This window comes from Scyliorhinus torazame, chromosome 7 (genome assembly GCF_047496885.1).
Source record: "Scyliorhinus torazame isolate Kashiwa2021f chromosome 7, sScyTor2.1, whole genome shotgun sequence".
NCBI lineage: Eukaryota > Metazoa > Chordata > Chondrichthyes > Carcharhiniformes > Scyliorhinidae > Scyliorhinus > Scyliorhinus torazame.
This window is the reverse complement of record NC_092713.1, coordinates 146,286,518-146,306,910: the sequence shown is the minus strand read 5'-3', so window position 1 is coordinate 146,306,910 and position 20,393 is coordinate 146,286,518. Positions and strand designations below refer to the sequence as shown.

At 53.5% G+C, this 20,393-nt stretch overlaps 1 protein-coding gene across 4 annotated transcripts in view; it reads right to left on the bottom strand.

Moving 5' to 3' along the window:
* The window catches only part of astn1 (astrotactin 1), a 4,064,875-nt gene that overhangs the window by 3,188,567 nt on the left and 855,915 nt on the right, over nucleotides 1-20,393 (bottom strand). The window lies entirely within an intron of this gene.

Below are 20,393 nucleotides of genomic sequence, written 5' to 3'. Positions count from 1 at the left end.
GCTGAGCGCAGTCATGAGCCACTTGGACAACCAGATACCTGAAGCTAGAGCTGGCCAAGCAAATAGGCAACACCCTCAAGTTGGCTCCCCTCCCTGGGGTGCTAACCGTAATATATGTTAACAAAAGAAATAGAAGCAGGAGGAGACCACATGGCTCCTTGAGCCTGCTGTGCCATTCAATACAATCGGAGCAGATCTTTTCCTCAATTCCATTTTCCTGTCTGCTGCCAAAACCCTTGATCGTCTCAGAAATTAAAAATCATAACATTTCATATGTTCATCGATGGAACATCCACAACATCCAGGTAGAGAATTCCAAAAATACACAGCACTTTGAATGAAGAAATATTTCCACATCTCAGTTCTAAACAATCAGCCCCTTATCCTGAGACTCTGCCCCAAGTTCTAGATTGCCCTGTCAGGGAAAACAACCTTTCAGTTTCTAGGCTCTCAACACCCTCACAATTTTGATGTTCAAATTAGGTCATCTCACATTCTTCTAAATTCCACAGAACAGGGCCGGGATTCTCCCCTACCCGGCGGGGCGGGGGGTCCTGGCGGGATGGAGTGGCGTGAACCACTCCGGCGTCGGGCCGCCCCAAAGGTAGGGGCCAAGCCCTCACCGTGAGGAGCTAGGCGCGCGCCGGAGTGGTTGGCGTGCTGCTGACCGGCGTGGAAGGCTTTTGGTGCCACGCCAGCCGGGGCCGAAAGGACTGCGCCGGGCGGCGGAAGTCCGCGCATGCGGCTGCTGACGTCATCCCCGCGCATGCGCAGGGGGGTGTCTCTTCCACGTCGGCCATGGCGAAGACTGTGGCCGAGGCGGAGGGAAAAGAGTGCCCCCACGGCACAGGCCCGCCCGCAGATCGGTGGGCCCTGATCGCGGGCCAGGCCACCGTGAGGGCACCCCCCAGGGCCAGATTGCCCCATGCCCCCCCCAGGGCCCCAGAGCCCGCCCGCGCCGCCTAGCCCCGACGGTAAGAGAGGTGGTTTGATTCTCGCTGGCGGGACAGGCATTCCAGCAGCGGGACTTCGGCACATCGTGGGCTGGAGAATCGCCGGGGAGGGCTCGCTGACCGGCGCGGCGCGATTCCCACCCCCGCCGAATATCCGGTGCCGCAGAATTCGGCAACAGACGGGGGCGGGATTCACGGCAGCCCCTGGCGATTCTCCAACCCAGCGGGGGTCGGAGAATCCCGCTCCAGAGGTCAAATTTACTCAGGGCAAAATTCTCCGTTTAGGAGTTGACGCCGGGACTGAATGGCGTTGGGACGCTATTTGCGAAGCCGCTCAGGACACTCTGCCCACTAACCTGGAGCAATTCTCATTCCCACCGGCGTTTGAATCGCTGGGCTGAATTTGGTGCTGGTGACCTTGACAATCTGGAGCTGGTTAGAAACACTCCACTCCACACACACTCTCATTCTAGCCAAGAAGGTGACTCAGACGAGAGCGACCCCAAGGTTCAACGAGTCGGAACTCGGTCAAATGTTGGATGTGGTGGAAGGGAGGTGGCACACAGAGGTGGAAAGGAGACTCCAACCCGTGGTCATCTCCCGGGCCTGGATGGAGCTGGCTGTGACAGTGAATGCTGTGAGCTTCACCAGGTGGACTGGCACGCAATGTCGGAAGAAAAGGAACAACCTCATTAGGGCAGCTCGGGTGAGCCTCCAACGCTGTTTCCCTGGCATCACTCCTGTCCCTCACTCCTTATATCACCCCCCCCACTCCCATTGAGGTCAATTAAAACCCACTTCCTACATCTCCCTCACATCCCACCCTTTACCAAACCCCAACATCTATTGTACTGTCCTCTTTGGCCAGGTGCCTTGCATGCCATTAGCTACAGACCCCCTTTGTAACTCCCCTCCATGCATCTCACCATGTCCTTTATGTGTTGTGGTAGTCACCACTGATTGTATAATAGTTGTTATTAGAGATAATACGATAAGGCTCCTGTACTACAGGTATGGGGGTAGATCCCTGCCTGCTGGCTCCGCCCAGTAGGTGGAGTATAAATGTGTGTGCACACCGAGCTGCTCCCATTCTGGTAGCAGCTGCAGGAGGCCACATATCTCTGCTTAATAAAACCGCGAGTACTCTCTACTCTCGTCTCGTCGTAATTGATAGTGCATCATGTGTCTCCTAGGAAAAGGCAGCCCATAACAGAAGAGAGTGGACAAAGACCACAGGGTGCATCCTTGACCTGAGGGCTCTCACCCCACCATGCAGAGGGTGATGGAATTAGCCGGGGAGGTGCAGGAAATGGCTAACTCCGAGGCGGAGGGGGGGCATGTGACAACCAAGTGAGCTTCCGATTTGGAGTGATGTCCCAATTGCAAATGAGTCACCCCTCTCCCCCAGTTCACTCCTTCCCAAGATATCCCCATGTGCCTTGTCTTTTGTCTTGCAGGATCACCATCAGACCCAGCCGGCCCGTCTGGGATACCTCACCCCAAGCCACATCCCCAGCATACCCGAGAGAACCAGTCCGGGGACGACATCGACTTCTCTGCACTGCTTTCACCTGCACCTTACATCATCACAGAGACTATCACCTCGGTGGGGCATCTTAGTGAGGAGGCTTCTGGTGCACACATTACACATGCTGCAGCACATCAGGTGGAGCTAGGGGCTTCCAAGGGCCGGAAGGCTGCCCAGACAGGTATTGTGCTTCTGGAAAGTATGATCACATCACTAATAGAGGTGAGGTCGCAGAGCCAGGATCAACAGTAGGGGGTTTCAGCAACTTTCCAGTGCTTTCAGGTGTAGCTGGAAGAGTCCAACCATCTTCAGGTGCAGGGAACAGTGCCGACAATGCATGGTACCAGGCCAATACTGAATGGGTGACATCCACGGGGAAAACCTTGCGTCAAAAAGTCACAGGGTCAAATCATCCAAGGCCTGGGGCAATCTCTGAGGTTGATGGCTGAGGCTCTGTACAGGGTTTCCTAGTCACAGGCAGCTGTGTACCAGGCACACATGGACATTGCTGTGGTGCTCCAGAGCTTGTCCCATTTATAAAGAGTCATGGCTGAGGGCGTCGAGAGCATTGGCTACGCGTGGACTGACCTGGGCCAGTCACAGTGGAATGCGGTACTGTCCCAGAGGGACATGACAGTGGTGCAGAGGGACATGGCTTACTCACTGAGGGACATGGCACAGTCTCAGTGTTCTATGGCTGAGGGCATTAAGACCCTGGTTCAGATGAGGGTGAGCCTCCAGGACTGCCAGCGCCAGATGAGAGTGGAGTCTCCGTAACTAACTCTGGCCTTACCTCCATCCCAAAGAGTAGTCCGGGGGTCATCAAGCACTACGAGAGAGGAAGAAGTGAGGGGGCCTTTACAGCTCCCTCCCTCAGGGGAGGTGTTGGATCACCTCAGCGCTTCTGAATCCATCCCACCTGGCACTGGAGCATCTAATGGGCAGCAGGCAGAGCAGAGTGGCAAATCATCAGCTGTGACACCGAATGTCAGCCAGGTCCAGGCCCTCCAGAGGACTATCTCCAAAGGCACCTTAGGTCATAGGGTGAGACATCTGGGGCGAAATTCTCCGGAAACGAAGCGATGTCCCCCGACTGGCGCCCAAAATGGCGCAAATCAGACGGGCATCACGTCGCCCCAAAGGTGCGGAATGCTCCGCATCTTTGGGGGCCGAGCCCCAACCTTAAGGGGCTAGGTCGGCGGCAGACGAATTTCCGCCCCGCTAGCTGGCGGAAAAGGCCTTTGGTGCCCCGCCAGCTGGCGTTGAAATGACATCTCCGGGCGGCGCATGCGCGGGAGCGTCAGCGGCCGCTGACGGCATTCCCGCGCTTGCGCAGTGGAGGGAGTCTCTTCTGCCTCCGCCATGGTGGAGACCGTGGCGGAGGCGGAAGGGAAAGAGTGCCCCCGCGGCATAGGCCCGCCCGCGGATCGGTGGGCCCCGATCGCGGGCCAGGCCACCGTGGGGGCACCCCCTGGGGCCAGATCGCCCCGCACCCCCCCCCCAGGACCCCGTAGCCCGCCCGCGCCACCTTGTCCCGCCGGTAAGGTAGGTGGTTTAATTTACGCCGGCGGGACAGGCATTTTAGCGGCGGGACTTCGGCCCACCCGGGCCAGAGAATCGAGCGGGGGGAGGCCCGCCAACCGGCGCGGCACGATTCCCGCCCCCGCCGAATCTCCGGTGCCGGAGACTTCGGCAACCGGCGGGGGCGGGATTCACGCCAGCCCCCGGCGATTCTCCGACCCGACGGGGGGTCGGAGAATCTCGCCCCACTTCACCAACATTCCGACCTGCCTCAATCCTCTGTCTGATGGATGTAAGGATGGGCAGGGCTGGGTGTAGAGCATGTGCGGATGTTGGGGGTGGGAGGTTGGTGGTGTCTCCAGGACAATTGAACATTTCACCTGGGGTCATTCGCAGAAGTGGCAGGGAACGGGGCCATACGTGTGAGGTCGCTTTATAAAACAGCCTACCAAGTGAGTGACCCCACACCATCCCCATCTCCCCAAAGGATATCTGGGCCCGTGAGATGGAATGGTCAGCACACATACAGGGATCATCCAGGCAGACAGTAGAATGTGATCCTGGAGGGAGGAGTCAGACTTTATCAAACGTGAGGAGCACCAGAACTCATCTCACAGCAAATCATCATCATCCTCCTTCCCATGGACAAGACCCGCTGATACTGCCTGCCCAGAGTCAACACCTTGTTGTGATGCTGGTAGAACTGTCGTAGGGGGGAGGAGGAACTGACATGGTGGGATGGAGTGAAGGGAGGAGGGACAGGGGTGGTGCAGTGAAGGGAGGAGGGATGGGAAAATGTGAGCAGTTATGGGGAAAGGGGTCACCACTTGGTGAGGCGACGGGTGTGGGAAGAGGATAGAGAGGTAGGGCAAGGGTGGCGGTGCTGCCAGTGTCCATGCCTTCTGGTAGCCACATCTGGAGATGATGAGGTTGTCCTGTGTGCTGCAGCCCTGGATTGGTTGGCCTGCCGTGCCAGCCTGGGCTCTATGCTCACTTCTTCCTGGCCATCCTCTTCATCTTCCTTGCCAGATGAGGCCCTGCATTCTTCTTCCTCCTCCAGCATGCCCCTGTCTGCTGTGCAATGTTGTGCAGGGCACAGCAGGTCAACATGATGTTAGACCCTACGAGGGTTATTTTGTAGTGCCCCATTGGAGTAGTACAGGCATTTGAAGACATCTTGAGGACGCTGATGCACCACTTATGACGTTCCTGGTTGTTGCATGGGCGTCATTATAACGGTCAGAGGCCTCCAGACAGGCGTTACTAGCCAAGACCACAGTGGGTAGCTCTTGTAGCTAAAGAGCCAACCCCTTACCCGAAGGAGTGCCTCGAAGGTGCCGGGACCCAATGAGTGCACAGGATGTATGCATCGTGCAGGCTCCTGCGTATCGGGCGCAGACGTGTATGATATGTAGCTGGTGGTCACACACCAACTGCACATTCAGGGAGTGGAGGCCCTTCTGATTGATGACGGACACCCCCTGATGAATCTGTTGCTCATCGGGGGACATGTGTGCCATGGGTATGCCAGCGAAGGCATACAGCATGCCAGTGAAGGCAGCAAATCCTGCTGCCCTGATATCCTGGTGTGCCTGGTCCAGACTGAAGTTTATATAGTCTGGTGTCTGGGCGGATAGGGCAACCTTCACAGCGTGGCTGCAGTTGTGAACGGCTGTCTCAGAGATCCCAATCAGGTCCCTGCTTAAATCCTGAAAAGACCCAGAGGCATAAATGTTCAGGGCGATCGTCACCTTGACTGCCACCCCCGTGGTGTCAGGGGCACTACTATCTGGAACAGGTAACGAAAAGTTCCCTTGCATAGCCAAAGTCTTTGGCGGCACACACGGTCCGGCATCTTCTCGAATGACAGGCACTGACGGTATACACTGGTCTGATGCGACACCTCCTTTGCACCTCCTCCTCGGCCTGTTGGATGGCTGGCACTCCATCCTCATCGGCTGCCCCCTGCTCTTCCAGGGCAGGGTCCTCTTGTACAGGGTCCTCCCTGAGGAGGCCTTGTGCCTCCAGCCTCCATGCATCCACAACGGCGGCCGCGGCCAGGTAGATAGTGAGCATTGATGGCTGCACTCCGAAATTCATTCACTGCAGGGGCGGGGGGAGAGGTGACATGTTAGCAAGATGAGTATTCCCTTGCCCATCCAAATCCAACAGGCTACATGGTGATCCTGAGTTGCACTTCAGCGCCACCCTCCACATGTTTCTCCCAAACCCACCTCTACCCCTCAGCCATTCCCCTGCCCAAATTGACTGCTGCACAGTGGTTAGCACTGCCTTACAGTGCCAGGAATCCGGGTTCAATTCCAGACTTGGGTTACTGTCTGTGTGGAGTTTTCTGTGAGCGTTCTAGGTTCCTCCCACACTCCAAAGTTGTGCAGGTTAGGTGGATGGCCATGCTAAATTGTCCCTTAGTGTCCAGGGATGTACAGGTTAGGTCAGGGGTATGGCAGGGCAGTGGGCCTAGGTAGGGTTGGTGCAGACCCAATGGGCCGAATGGCCTCCTGCACTGTAAAACTTCTATGATTCTATTCTATGGTATTTTGCCTTCCAAACTGCATCCCTGTCACCAGCAGTGACTGGCACCGGGCGCCACATTCCTTACCACCTGTCGCTGTCAACAGGGGTAGCAGTGGCTGCCGCAACCACGTCATTGATAGGCTCTGCAGCCCTTGTCCAGTTTTCCCAGTGGGGTCTTCTGTGGGTGTCCTCATTGGGTGGACCGTGTATTATCCCTCCTGCAGGGTGGCACCTGGTTTTGCGGTGTAGAGGGTCACTGTGTGCCACCAATCACTATGCTTAGATGCTTGTATGTTGGCAGACCCTACAGATGGGAGTGAGGCAGGGAAGTGTGCCTCTGTTGGGAGCGTAGCTGCAGTATGATGTTGGTTCTGGGTGTGACTGACAAGTTGTGACAACCAGTCTAGCGCATGTTGGTTGGGGCAAGGGTGCAGTGGGCAGGCAGTACTTGGAAACAGTTGCTGTTTCTGTGGAGTGAGATAGCTGATAGTGTCACTGGTGACGCCTCTGCCCTGAGAGAGGCAATGAGTCAGGGAGAGTGCCAAAGGCCACAGTGCACGGTGCATGTGTTCTTTGTTTGGCGATAGCTCTGCTATTCTCCTGCTTCCCCTGTGATGGGGCTGTGCTTCTGATGAGTGCACTGAGGAGTGCCATTACCTGGTGTGCCACTGATTGAGCTTGGCCACACCCATCCCGTTGATGAGTCAGCTGAGGTCTGAGGGTTTCCAGAGGCGTGGCCTGGGTGGGTTCTCAACTGGCCAGAGGCTCTGTGAACATTTACAGCACGCAGTGAGCAGTCAGCAGAGTGAATAGCCAGGAGCCTGTAACTTGTAGCAAATGGGTGCATTTAAAACAAATACTGCAGCAATAGCAGCCTGAGCCAGGCCACCCCTATCCTGAGAGGAACACCCAGAATCCACGAAGCTGAGACTAAGTCACTTCCCTCTATCTCCACCAGCCCTGAAGCAACCCCAAGAAAGCAATACAATTTTTAACAGTTTTTCAAAACTATGGGCAGCATGGTAGCACAGTGGGTAGCACTGTTGCTTCACAGCTCCAGGGTCCCAGGTTCGATTCCCGGCTTCGATCACTGTCTGTGTGGACTCTACATGTTCTCCCCTTGTCTGCATTCGTTTCCTCAGGGCGCTCTGGTTTCCTCCCATAAGTCCCGAAAGACATGGGTGCAATTCTCCCATCGGGAGACTAAGTCCCGACGTCGGAGTGAAAACTGGAGTGTTTCACTCCGGCGTTGGAGGCCGTTCCCAGCCCCCTATTCTCCCGCCCCCGGGGGCTAGGAGCGGCGCCGAGTCATTTACACGCGCCGCCGCGTAAATGACGCGACCGGCGCCGCGTAAATGACGTCACCCGCGCATGCGCGGTTGCCGTCCTCCCCGCGGCCACCCCGCAAGAAGATGTCAGATGGATCTTGCAGGGCAGCGGAGGAAAGGAGGTCCTCCTTCAGAGAGGCCGGCCCGTTGATCGGTGGGCACCGATCGCGGGCCAGACCCCTTTTGAGCCCCCCCCCCCGGTGCGGGAACCCCCCTCGCCCCCCCCCCCACAGGCCGCCCCCCCCCAGCGTTCCCGCGCTGTTCCCGCCGGCAGCGACCAGGTGTGGATGGCGCCGGCGGAAATCTGTCGTGTTGGGCAGGCCGCTCGGCCCATCCAGGACAGAGAATCGCCGCTCGCCCATTACCAACGGCAAGCAGCGATTCTCCCAGCGGCCAGCCGTGATTCGCACCGCGCCGGTTTGGGGGGGCGGGGGAGAATCGCGTGCGGGCGTCGGGGCGGCGTGGTTGGACACGCGCGGCGCCCGGGCGATTCTCCAACCCGTCGTGGGGGGAGAGAATTCCGCCCATGTTGTTAGATAATTTGGACACTGAATTCTCCCACTGTGTAACCGACAGGCACCGGAATGTGGCGACTAGGGCCTTTTCACAGTAACTTCATTGCAGTGTTAATGTAAGCCTACTTGTTACAATAAAGATTACTTTACTTTACTTTACTTCTCTCTCCCCCTCAGGAGTCACGGAGCCCAGTCCCTGTTTGCGAATACTTGTCATAAATCGCACCCGCGATTTGGATGACTCTCTGAACCCAGGAACAATCCAGTGAACCTTCAATATCTGCCTTCCAATGCAAGTATACCCTTTCTTAGGTATGGGGACCAAAACTGCAAATACTCCAGGTGCGTTCTCACACAGAGTCCTATCTAATTGTTGCAAGACACTCCTATTCTTATACTCCAAGTCCTTTACAAGAAAGTCCAGCATGCCATTTCCCTTCCTAATTCCTTGCTTTACCTGCATGCAAACTTGTGTTCCCTGTATAACTACACCCACGTTCCTCTGGCGCTTCAGTTTCATGTCTTTCATAGATGAACCAGGTATACAAATAAATACAAGTTGTTACTTTTAGCCAATATAAAGCACCTTTTGCTGGGGCCTAGAGAAAACAAATTGGCTGGAAAAGCCTGAAGAACTGTTCTTACCTGCTTGGCTTGAACAGGATGAGTTCTCCATCCATTAAATGCATTCCTACCATTACATGGTCAGAAACACCAATTTTCCCCTTTGCAACATCCAGCTGTGATACAGTAATGCCTTTGGGATGAGGATGAAATGATCTTTTGGGTATTTTACTCAGATACTTTCTTTCTGTTGAAACCCAAAAACTTAATCCCTCCAAACCAAAGTGTGCAATACACACCCAATTTTTCTCATTAAGGGAAGGAAATGTCATGAGCCCTCTGGTGACATTATAAATTTCAGAAGGAATGCAAGATATACTATCAGGTGCAAGGTTCAAGCTAACAGGAATGTTTATATTAAAGGATTGATCGTAGTAAAGTACAATGATCACAGTGCAGTAGTTTATGGAACACATCAATTTGTTTTCAACGACATAGAGCAAATACTCTTGCTAATACTCTAAGTAGCAAAGGATCTGAAATAGAATACCTCAGTAATAATTGTACCTGATGTTCATTTTCTATTGCAATCTTTCATTTTGTCTGTTCTCATGTTTCCCTTGACGACCTCAAAAAAAAAACTGCCACAGATTCATTTAACATTTACTTTCCACCCACCGTGAAGCTTGACCACATGTAACATTAAAGACAGCGAGAATATTTGCAGAGATGAGACTTCTCTGGATCATCAGCCAAATCCACCTACAGGTATTCTATATGAGTTCATGTCACCTGGCTGAAAACCTTAATTAACTGAAACAACTATTTCCAGAACAAAGCCAGCAGCTACCTTGGGATGAGATTGACCCAAATGGTTTTGTCATGAATTATTAACACATAAATGCCACTAGCTATCATCTTGCTGATTTATCTCTGGGAATGGATATTGTCACTTCGCAAAATTCAGTTTATAAAGTTGGGTTGGTTCCCTGACAAAATCTAGTTTCGGCACCCAAAATACCACAATTAGAAAGGGCAGGGCCACGATATATCACGGTAACATTATTAATTTTCCTGCAGAATCTATGACAAAGGAACCGATCCTACTCCAAGGCCTGAATACAAGATGGAATGCGAACACTGCAATGCAGAAGAGAATGCTACACTGATGGGAGTGTCCTCTTTCGGGTGAGAAAACCGAAACCCCACCGATCTTTTTGGGCAGATGTAAAAGGTCCAATGGCACTATTTTGAAAAAGAATTTGGGAGTTAACCCATGTGTCCTGTCCAGCATTACTCTTTCAATTAACATCACAAAAGACCATATTATCTGGTTGTTACCACATTATTGCTTGGGGGACTTCTCCGTGGAAAAATGGCTGACGTGTTTCCGTCATTAAAAAGTACTTTTAAAGTATTTCACTGGAAGTAAAGTCATAAATTGTGTAGAGGTGAAAGCATTATGTAAATTAAAGAGATTCTCTACTTGTTCACAACTGTTCTATTCATGACATCTATTGCATTTTCAGGTTTTGACGTCCCTGAAAAAGTCTGGAAAAATACATCAGTTCTTGACATATTTGAGAAAATTGGTTGATGACAACTTACTGCATGGCGACCGGAGAATCGGTGCCAATCGCGCCCACGCGGTCGCCGTGGCGCCAGTCGGGGGTCGCAGAAATAAGCCCCTGCGGCGATGCTCCGCGAGCGACGGGCCGAACTCCCGCCGAGTTCCGCCGAGCTTCGCCGGCATGGTTCAAACCAGGAACCACCCGGCGGGAGCCTGGACCCGTGGCCAATGTGGATGTCCGAATTGGGGGGGGGGGGATCTGACTCCGGAGGGAGCTATCACGGGGTCCACGCCCGCGATCGGGGGCTTCTGATCGGCGTGCAGCCGCGATCAGGAGGGGGCCTATCTCGATCGGCGACATGTTGCTCTGTGCCAACGCAGAGACGGCAACTACACGCATGCACTGGTGCGTAGATGGCCATCGCACGCATGCGCGGACCCGCACTGGCCGTCGCGTGCATGCACGGACCCGCGCCGGCGGTGCAGGGCTGGCATTTGCCGCCGGAGCAGCGCACAGCACTCCGGCATCGTTCAAGCCCCCGAATAACAGGAGAATTATTGGGCCTGGAGGCCCGTTGATGCCAGCGTCGCTCGCACCGGTTTTGACACCGGCGTCAACACTTGGCTGCGATATCGGAGAATCCCGGCCAAGGTCTATGGATTCATAGGTTTAATGCGTATGAATGCACTGGTATTTTAAACTGTGCGCAGCTGCCAGTTCATGATTGACTGGAGAGCTATTTTGAATTCATGTGTACATTGTTCCACATGCATTAACCTGTGCAGACCTACAGTGAAACACCTAGAGCAAAATATAAGGGGCGACATTCTCCGACCCCCCGCTGGGTCGGAGAATCGCCGGGGGCTGGCGTGAATCCCGCCCCTGCCGGTTGCCGAAGTCTCTGGCACTGGATATTCGTCGGGGGCGGGAATCGCGCCGCGCCGGTTGGCGGGCCCCCCCCGCTCGATTCTCCGGCCCGGATGGGCCGAAGTCCCGCCGATAAATTGCCTGTCCCGCCGGCGTAAATTAAATCACCTACCTTACCGGTGGGACAAGGCAGCGCGGGCGGGCTCCGGGGTCCTGGGGGGGGCGCGGGGCGATCTGACCCCGGGGGGTGCCCCCACGGTGGCCTGGCCCGCGATCGGGGCCCACCGATCCGCGGGCGGGCCTGTGCCGTGGGGGCACTCTTTCCCTTCCGCCTCCACCACGGTCTCCACCATGGCGGAGGTGGAAGAGACTCCCTCCACTGCGCATGCGTGGGAAACTGTCAGCGGCCGCTGACGCTCCGGCGCATGCGCCGCCCGGAGATGTCATTTAGGCTCCAGCTGGCGGGGCAACAAAGGCCGTTTCCGCCAGCTGGCGGGGCGGAAATTCCTCCAGCGTCGGCCTAGCCCCTCAATGTTGGGGTTCGGCCCCCAAAGATGCGGAGCATTCCGCACCTTTGGGGCTGCGCGATGCCCGTCTGATTGGCGCCGTTTTGGGCGCCAGTCGGCGGACATCGCGCTGTTTCCGTTTCCGGAGAATTCCGCCCAAGGTGTTTTTTGCTTGGCCTCAAATTTGAATCAGGGTACCTGGTGGTAAGTTGATCTGATTTTTACAATTGTTATTTTACCTATTTATTATTATGATTTTAACTATTTGTAAGTTTATTTGTAAAATTTTATACAACTGTAACATGACCTGCCAACTCTTGTACTCAATGCCCCGGCCGATAAAGACAAGGATGCCATATGCCTTCTTGACCACCTTATCCACTTGCATTGCCATTTTCATGGAACTATCGACCTGAATGCCAGATCTTCAGTCTTGTGAAAGATCCAGGAGTGAAGTAGGTTTAAGGCACTAACTCTCTGCCCTCTGCCTACCAGGCAAGTTAAGAGGCTCCCAGCCAGATGTCTGGGAGGTTCCTATTTAAAATACTGCAGGCAGTCGCCAGTCCTGTGGCGAGAACTACTGTTTTGGAAAGCAGGTTCTCCCACCAGGTCTGCAACAGTTTAATCCTCTGTCTGAATGGCTGGGAAAACCCAGGGCTGGATTCACCGATTTGGAGGCTGACTGCCAATGCCGGCGTGGGAACTGTGGTGTTTTACGATGCCAAAGTCGGCGCCGAATCCTCACTGATCCTGCGACCAGTGAGGGGCAAAACTCCAGGCTTGCACGGCAAAAACGGCTGGGTTCGTGGTCGTGCGTGTGCATGGCAACAGCCTGCAGCGCCGCGCAGTAAAACATGGCGCCGGCCGTGCGAGGACGCGACTGATGTGTTAGGTAAGCTGGGTCTGCGAGGACTGCGTTTACTGTAGCAGAGAGAGAGAGACAGGCTTCCAACATTCCAACATAAGGGCAGCACGGTAGCATTGTGGATAGCACAATTGCTTCACAGCTCCAGGGTCCCAGGTTCGATTCCGGCTTGGGTCACTGTCTGTGCGGAGTCTGCACATCCTCCCCGTGTGTGCGTGGGTTTCCTCCGGGTGCTCCGGTTTCCTCCCACAGTCCAAAGATGTGCAGGTTAGGTGGATTGGCCATGATAAATTGCTGTTAGTGTCCAAAATTGCCCTTAGTGTTGGGTGGGGTTACTGGGTTATGGGGATAGGGTGGAGGTGTTGACCTTGGGTAGGGTGCTCTTTTCCGAATGGAAAACTAGTGGCCTCCAACCGAATGGCCTCCAACCGAATGGCCTCCTTCTGCACTGTAAATTCTATGATTTGAAGAAATGCAACTCTATTTTATTAAACTCTTAACTATTAAAAATGCTTGAACTGTGGGTTGACACTATGCTGAGTTGACTGGAGACCTGAGGCTAACCTGACCAGACTATCTTACTACCACATGGTGGATGTTCTAGTTGTTGCTCACAGGCTCTGACTGTCTCAGAGGCTGCATCCCAAGAGAGCGGGAAAACTAGTGCCCCCTGGTTATATAGTGGCCATGTCCTGTCTGGTAGAACATAGAACATAGAACAATACAGCGCAGTACAGGCCCTTCGGCCCACGATGTTGCACCAAAACAAAAGCCATCTAAACTACACTATGCCATTATCATCCATATGTTTATCCAATAAACTTTTAAATGCCCTCAATGTTGGCGAGTTCACTACTGTAGCAGGTAGGGCATTCCACGGCCTCACTACTCTTTGCGTAAAGAACCTACCTCTGACCTCTGTCCTATATCTATTACCCCTCAGTTTAAAGCTATGTCCCCTCGTGCCAGCCATTTCCATCCGCGGGAGAAGGCTCTCACTGTCCACCCTATCTAACCCCCTGATCATTTTGTATGCCTCTATTAAGTCTCCTCTTAACCTTCTTCTCTCCAACGAAAACAACCTCAGGTCCATCAGCCTTTCCTCATAAGATTTTCCCTCCATACCAGGCAACATCCTGGTAAATCTCCTCTGCACCCGCTCCAAAGCGGTGATTGGCTGCTGTGTTCTGTATGTTCATTGGTCATCCTTTGAGTCACTCACTGTCTGTGCACCATCATATATTTCTGTGTATATTATGACAGCGACCTGCCAAATGCTGCCCCCAAGGCCACCGCCTGGCCAACCCCCAACTGTCCCGCCAGCCCTCGGTGCAGCCATCCCGGCCAGCAGCTTGGCTCCCGGCCGACTGTGGCGGCATTGGACACAGTCTGCAGCTGCCACACCAGGGGCGTCATTCTCCGACCCCCCGCCGGGTCGGAGAATGGCCGTTGGCTGCCGTGAATCCCGCCCCCGCCCCCGCCGAAGTCTCCGCTCCCGGAGATTGGGCGGGGGCGGGAATCGGGCCGCGCCGGTTGGCGGGACCCCCCGCTGGATTCTCCAGCACGGATGGGCCGAAGTCCCGCCCAGGAATTGCCTGTCCCGCCGGCGTAAATCAAACCTGGTATTTACCGGCGGGACCAGGCGGCGTGGGCTGGCTCCGGGGTCCTGGGGGGGGGCGCGGGGCGATCTGACCCCGGGGGGTGCCCCCACGGTGGCCTGGCCCGCGATCGGGGCCCACCGATCCGCGGGCGGGCCTGTGCCGTGGGGGCACTCTTTCCCTTCCGCCTCCGCCACGGCCTCCACCATGGCGGAGGCGGAAGAGACTCTCCCCACTGCGCATGCGCGGGAAACTGACAGCGGCCGCTGACGCTCCCGCGCATGCGCTGGGAAACTGACAGCGGCCGCTGACGCTCCCGCGCATGCGCCGCATTTCCGCGCCAGCTGGCGGGGCAACAAACGCCATTTCCGCCAGCTGGCGGGGCGGAAATCCCTCCGGCGTCGGCCTAGCCCCTCAATGTTGGGGCTAGGCCGCCAAAGATGCGGAGCCTTCCGCACCTTTGGGCCGGCGCGATGCCCGTCTGATTGGCGCCGGCTTTGGCGCCAGTCGGCGGGCATCCCGCCGTTGGGGGAGAATTTTGCCCCAGGTTCCTGACCGCTGAGACCACACGTCATCCATGCGGTCAGGAACTCGGCCCATGGGGAGGGGCATCGGGGGAGGGCCTTCAGGTGATGCGCCAACACCGTTTCAATAGCGTGCGGTGCGCGACATGATGATGACATTTCGGAGGGGGCGGAGGATAGAAAACCGGCGTCAAGCCGGATCCGCCCCCGATTTAGGCGTCGGAAGGAATTCTCCGTCCAATCATCGATTACGATATTGGTGTCGGGCAACGGTGAATCCCTCCCCCAGGCTGAGAACTCTTTCAACGTTACAGCCAGAATCTCTGCACAGATATCAGGCAAGCAGTTGAAAGGCAGAGTGGATATTAAATCTGCTGTAAACTCTCAGGCAGTAACTGCTCAGGGAGACTGAGAGTCCATCTGGTGGTCGCATGATAAAATTGCACAGACCTGAATCTCCTATGTGAAGATGATTCCCCAGATGAAGACCTACAGTCTTGTACTTCTAATGAATGGTAGTCCTTAAAAGATCAGAAATACCCGATGGTTTGCAACCCTTCACATTCTGAATAGATCACCGCCTGCAAGGACCTCAACCTCAGCAGTGAAGATCCTCAAATTTCTCATACCCTTTTAATCCGTTATTTTTATTCTTTTCCCTACCCCCTACCATATGTGTGTCTTGTGTATGTCTGGTTGGAGGGTGGGATGAGATTTTGGGAATAGACCATTAGACTTGTAGACCATTGTTCCATTATTTCCACTTATATGTTCATATTTTACTCTTGTTATGAATAAACAGTTCTTAAAATATTTTACTTATAAATCTAGTGCCTGTAACTCATTGGAGCAGTCAAGGGTAAAGATCTCAGGAAAATACAGAAATATTTGGTTAATTCAATTACGTTGGGACTCCGGGGACTGTGAGACTGGAACTGACTGTACACTCGCCCAGGGTGTCGTAACAACCTTATCAGCTTATGAATATACATGTGAGCACCAATCGGGAACACAGATAACCAATGCGAATGTCCTTAATCATCTTCCACTGCCAGTGAATACCACCATCCCCACCCTTCCCGCCCCTCAAGTGCTGCGTGAAATCATGGTGGTAATGGATTTTCCAAATACTTTGCCAGTGTCATCGGAGCAAATAAAATTGTGGACCTGCAGAGACCTGCTGTTGTCAAAGGCAAAATGTATTAGTAGCTTGGCAGAATGAGAGGAATGATGAACTAAGCTGCAATGATGGCACCATCCCATGGGAAGCACGTACAGTTGTCCAATTGCAGGGTTGGGAATTGCTCCTTGCAGATTTGCAGAATGCCCATCCAAGCATGTCAAAAGTGAAGATGCTTGCCGGAAGCTATGTTTGGTGGCCAGGCATTGACGCTGATATTAAGAGATTAGTGAAATATTGCGATCAGTGTCAGTAACAGCATAAGTTACTGCTGCAGCCTCTTTGCACTCTTGGCCACGAGTGAGAGTTCACATAGATTATGTTTGACCATTGTTTGACAAGATGTTTCTATTATTGGTAGACGCCCACTCCAAATGGTTGGAGGTATTTGAGATGAGTTCCACAACTATACATGCTACAGTCAAGAAACTTCACCAGTGCTTCGCACCTCACGGCTTACCTGACGTACTCATGTGAGATAATGGAACGGCTTTTCCAAACACCAATTTTCAAAGTTTCTTGTCTTCTAATGGGATAAAACATGTCAGAACTGCACCGTGTCATTCCTTTATCAAATGGCCTCACTGAGTGGGCAGATCAAACTTTCAAAGTCAGCTTAAAGAATGGCCAACTGCATTTTGGAAACCAAGGTATCTTGGTTCCTCTTATCATGTTGGACCACCCTTAATTCGACCACAGGTATACCTCCAGCAGACCGATTGATGGGTCGATGGTTAAGGAGCAGGCTGAACCTGGTATTCCAAAATTTAGTGGAGAGGGTAGAGGCAAACCGTGCAACCAAAAGAGGAACCATGATTCAACTAAAGATGAAAGATCTTTCAAAATAGATGCCCCAGTTTATGTGAGGCTTTCTGGGAATGGCCCAAGCTGAATTCTAGGAATTGTTGCAGCCAAGAGAGGACCGGTAACGAATGAAATGAGTGTACAGGGCAGGTTTGTGAGGAAACATGTGGACCATTTGCGAGGATGAGAGGTATCCCAGGAATCAGTGTTACTGCCTGATTCATTGTTGCCAACTGGAGGTGTTCTTGGCTGCCCGAGAGGTGAAATTTCCAATCAGCCTGTGACAGGCGAGAGTATTGTTTCGACTGAAATTGAGGAAGTTGAAGCCTCAGTTCCAGAAGGGAGGCAGTGCGACAGAGTCTACAGGAAGGACCCCAGTCAGGGGAGGAAGCGGAAGGCACCAGAATGATTAATCTTTTGGTGGAGTGATTAAAATAAACGTAATTGTGGTAAATTATGGGGAACGATATAAGTTAACTATCATTCTGTGAATTAAGGAACTGAAAGGGGGAGGGATGTAGTAGGTGGCCCCTTCAAGGTGTGATCTTCTGAAAGGTCATGTGACCTGCTCATCCAATCGGTAGTTGGAACATGGGAATCGCCGAGCACAGCACAGACTTTTGCTCAGTTCGATCCAGGAGGCAGACTGGCAGCATCATGGCTGCACTACTCTTACATAGCATGTTGTGTAAATAAATATTTGTTGTTTGAAGCCAACTGGTGGAGCCAAGATACGACATTCTTTGATAATAGCAGATTATACCTGGAACTGCACATTCAGCCTGAAGTTCAGTGTGAAAATGTCTTTGTTTCAGGGACCACGAGCCCAGGTCACATCAAATGGCTTTTCTCTGACAACTAAACTGCACATTTTCCATGCAGTATGAAGTTTGGTCCCAGAAAATGAACTGTGCTATAACTTTTTTAAAAAATTTAGAGTACCCAATTAATTTTTTCCAATTAAGGGGCAATTTATCATGACCAATCCACCTACCCTGCACATCTTTTGGGTTGTGGGGGCGAAACCCACGCGAACAGGGGGAGAATGTGCAAACTCCACACGGACAGTGACCCAGAGCCGGGATCGAACCTGGGACCTCAGCGCCTTGAGGCAGCAATGCTAACCATTGTGCCACCGTGCTGCCCAACTGTGCTATAAATTAACCCCACATTTGCTTTTGCTAGTAATAAGACTGTTCAGTAATGCTTTCAACAGTCCAAGAAGATATTTGAGTCACATCACAATTACAGTCCATTTGGTTCTGGTTTCAATGGCGGATGAAGTACAGAGGAAACGATGGTTGGAATTTTCCACGTCCGCGAGACGCAGGAATTGCAGTGGGCAGGAATGCTGAATCGAACGTGAGGCCGAAGTTAGATATCGCCTGGCGGGAAAATAAGTTGTAATTTTCTGCTGAGGACTTTCATGGCAGCATAATGGCGTAGTTGACATACTCGCTGACCTATTTGCATGCTTAGCATGTCATTAATACTCATTAAAATCACGGCTCGCCGGAATCACGTTTTCCTCCTCATTAGGCCGGTCTGATTCAGGATGGGACAAAAGTGGCACAGATCTACGCACCTTCACTTGACTTGCACCTTCAAGGTGCATTTGCTTACCTTTCACTGCACCCTGCTGTCTCTCATTGCTGACTCCTGACCACTGGGAAAGCTGCTCTCTCAGGTGAGAGCAATGATGTGGAGATGCCGGTGTTGGACTGGGGTGAGCACAGTAAGGAGTCTTACAACACCAGGTTAAAGTCCAACAGGTTTATTTGGAATCACTAGCTTTCTTAGCTTAGCACCTTCTTCACGTGAGTCACCTGAAAACTAGTGATTCCAAATAAACCTGTTGGACTTTAACCTGATGTTATAAGAGTTCTTAAGTTGAGAGCAGGGTGAGGTGGGCAGGCAGGGCTCCTTTACCCAGAGAGACTGTTGTGGGGCACAGGCAGTGCTGCATTCAGTCGGAGAGACTGTTGTGGAGGACAGGCAGGGTTGCACTCAGTCGGAGAGACTGTTGTGGGGCACAGGCAGTGCTGCACTCAGTCGGAGAGACTGTTGTGGGGAAAGGGCAGTGCTGCACTCAGTCGGAGAGACTCTTGTGGGGAACGGGCAGGGCTGCACTCAGTCGGAGAGACTGTTGTGGGACACAGGCAGTGCTGCACTCAGTAGGAGAGACTGTTGTGGGGAACAGGTAGGTTGCACTCAGTTGGAGAGACTGTTGTGGGGAACAGGCAGTGCTGCATTAAGTCGGAGTAACTGTTGTGGGGCACAAGCAGGGCTGCACTCAGTCGGAGAGACTGTTGCGGGGCACAGGCAGGGCTGCACTCAGTCGGAGAGACTGTTGTGGGGCACAGGCAGTGCTGCACTCAGTAGGAGAGACTGTTGTGGGGAACAGGCAGGTTGCACTCGGTTAGAGAGACTGTTGTGGGGAACAGGCAGTGCTGCATTAAGTCGGAGTAACTGTTGTGGGGCACAGGCAGGGCTGCACTCAGTCGGAGAGACTGTTGTGGGGCACAGGCAGGGCTGCACTCAGTCAGAGAGACTGTTGTGGGGCACAGGCAGTGCTGCACTCAGTAGGAGAGACTGTTGTGGGGAACAGGCAGGTTGCACTCGGTTGGAGAGACTGTTGTGGGGAACAGGCAGTGCTGCATTAAGTCGGAGTAACTGTTGTGGGGCACAGGCAGTGCTGCATTCAGTCGGAGAGACTGTTGTGGGGCACAGGCAGTGCTGCACTCAGTAGGAGAGACTGTTGTGGGGAACAGGTAGGTTGCACTGAGTTGGAGAGACTGTTGTGGGGAACAGGCAGTGCTGCATTAAGTCGGAGTAACTGTTGTGGGGCACAGGAAGGGCTGCACTCAGTCGGAGAGACTGTTGTGGGGCACAGGCAGTGCTGCACTCAGTCAGAGAGACTGTTGTGGGGAACAGGCAGGGCTGCACTCAGTCAGAGATTGTTGTAGGGCACAGGCAGTGCTGCACTCAGTCGGAGAGACTGTTGTGGGGAACAGGGCGGGCTGCACTCAGTCAGAGTGACTGTTGTGGGGAACAGGGAGGTTGCACTCAGTCGGAGACACTGTTGTGGGGCACAGGGAGGTTGCACTCAGTCGGAGAGACTGTTGTGGGGCACAGGTACGGCTGCATTCAGTCGGAGAGACTGTTGTGGGGAACAGGGAGATCTGCACTCAGTCGGAGAGACTGTTGTGGGGAACAGGGAGGTTGCACTCAGTCGGAGAGACTGTTGTGGGGAACTGGCAGGGCTGCACTCAGTCGGAGATAGTTGTAGGGCACAGGCAGTGCTGCACTCAGTCGGACAGACTGTTGTGGGGTACAGGCAGAGCTGCACTCAGTCAGAGATTGTTGTAGGGCACAGGCAGTGCTGCACTCAGTCGGAGAGACTGTTGTGGGGAACAGGGAGGGCTGCACTCAGTCAGAGATTGTTGTAGGGCACAGGCAGTGCTGCACTCAGTCAGAGTGACTGTTGTGGGGAACAGGTAGGTTGCACTCAGTTGGCGAGACTGTTGTGGGGAA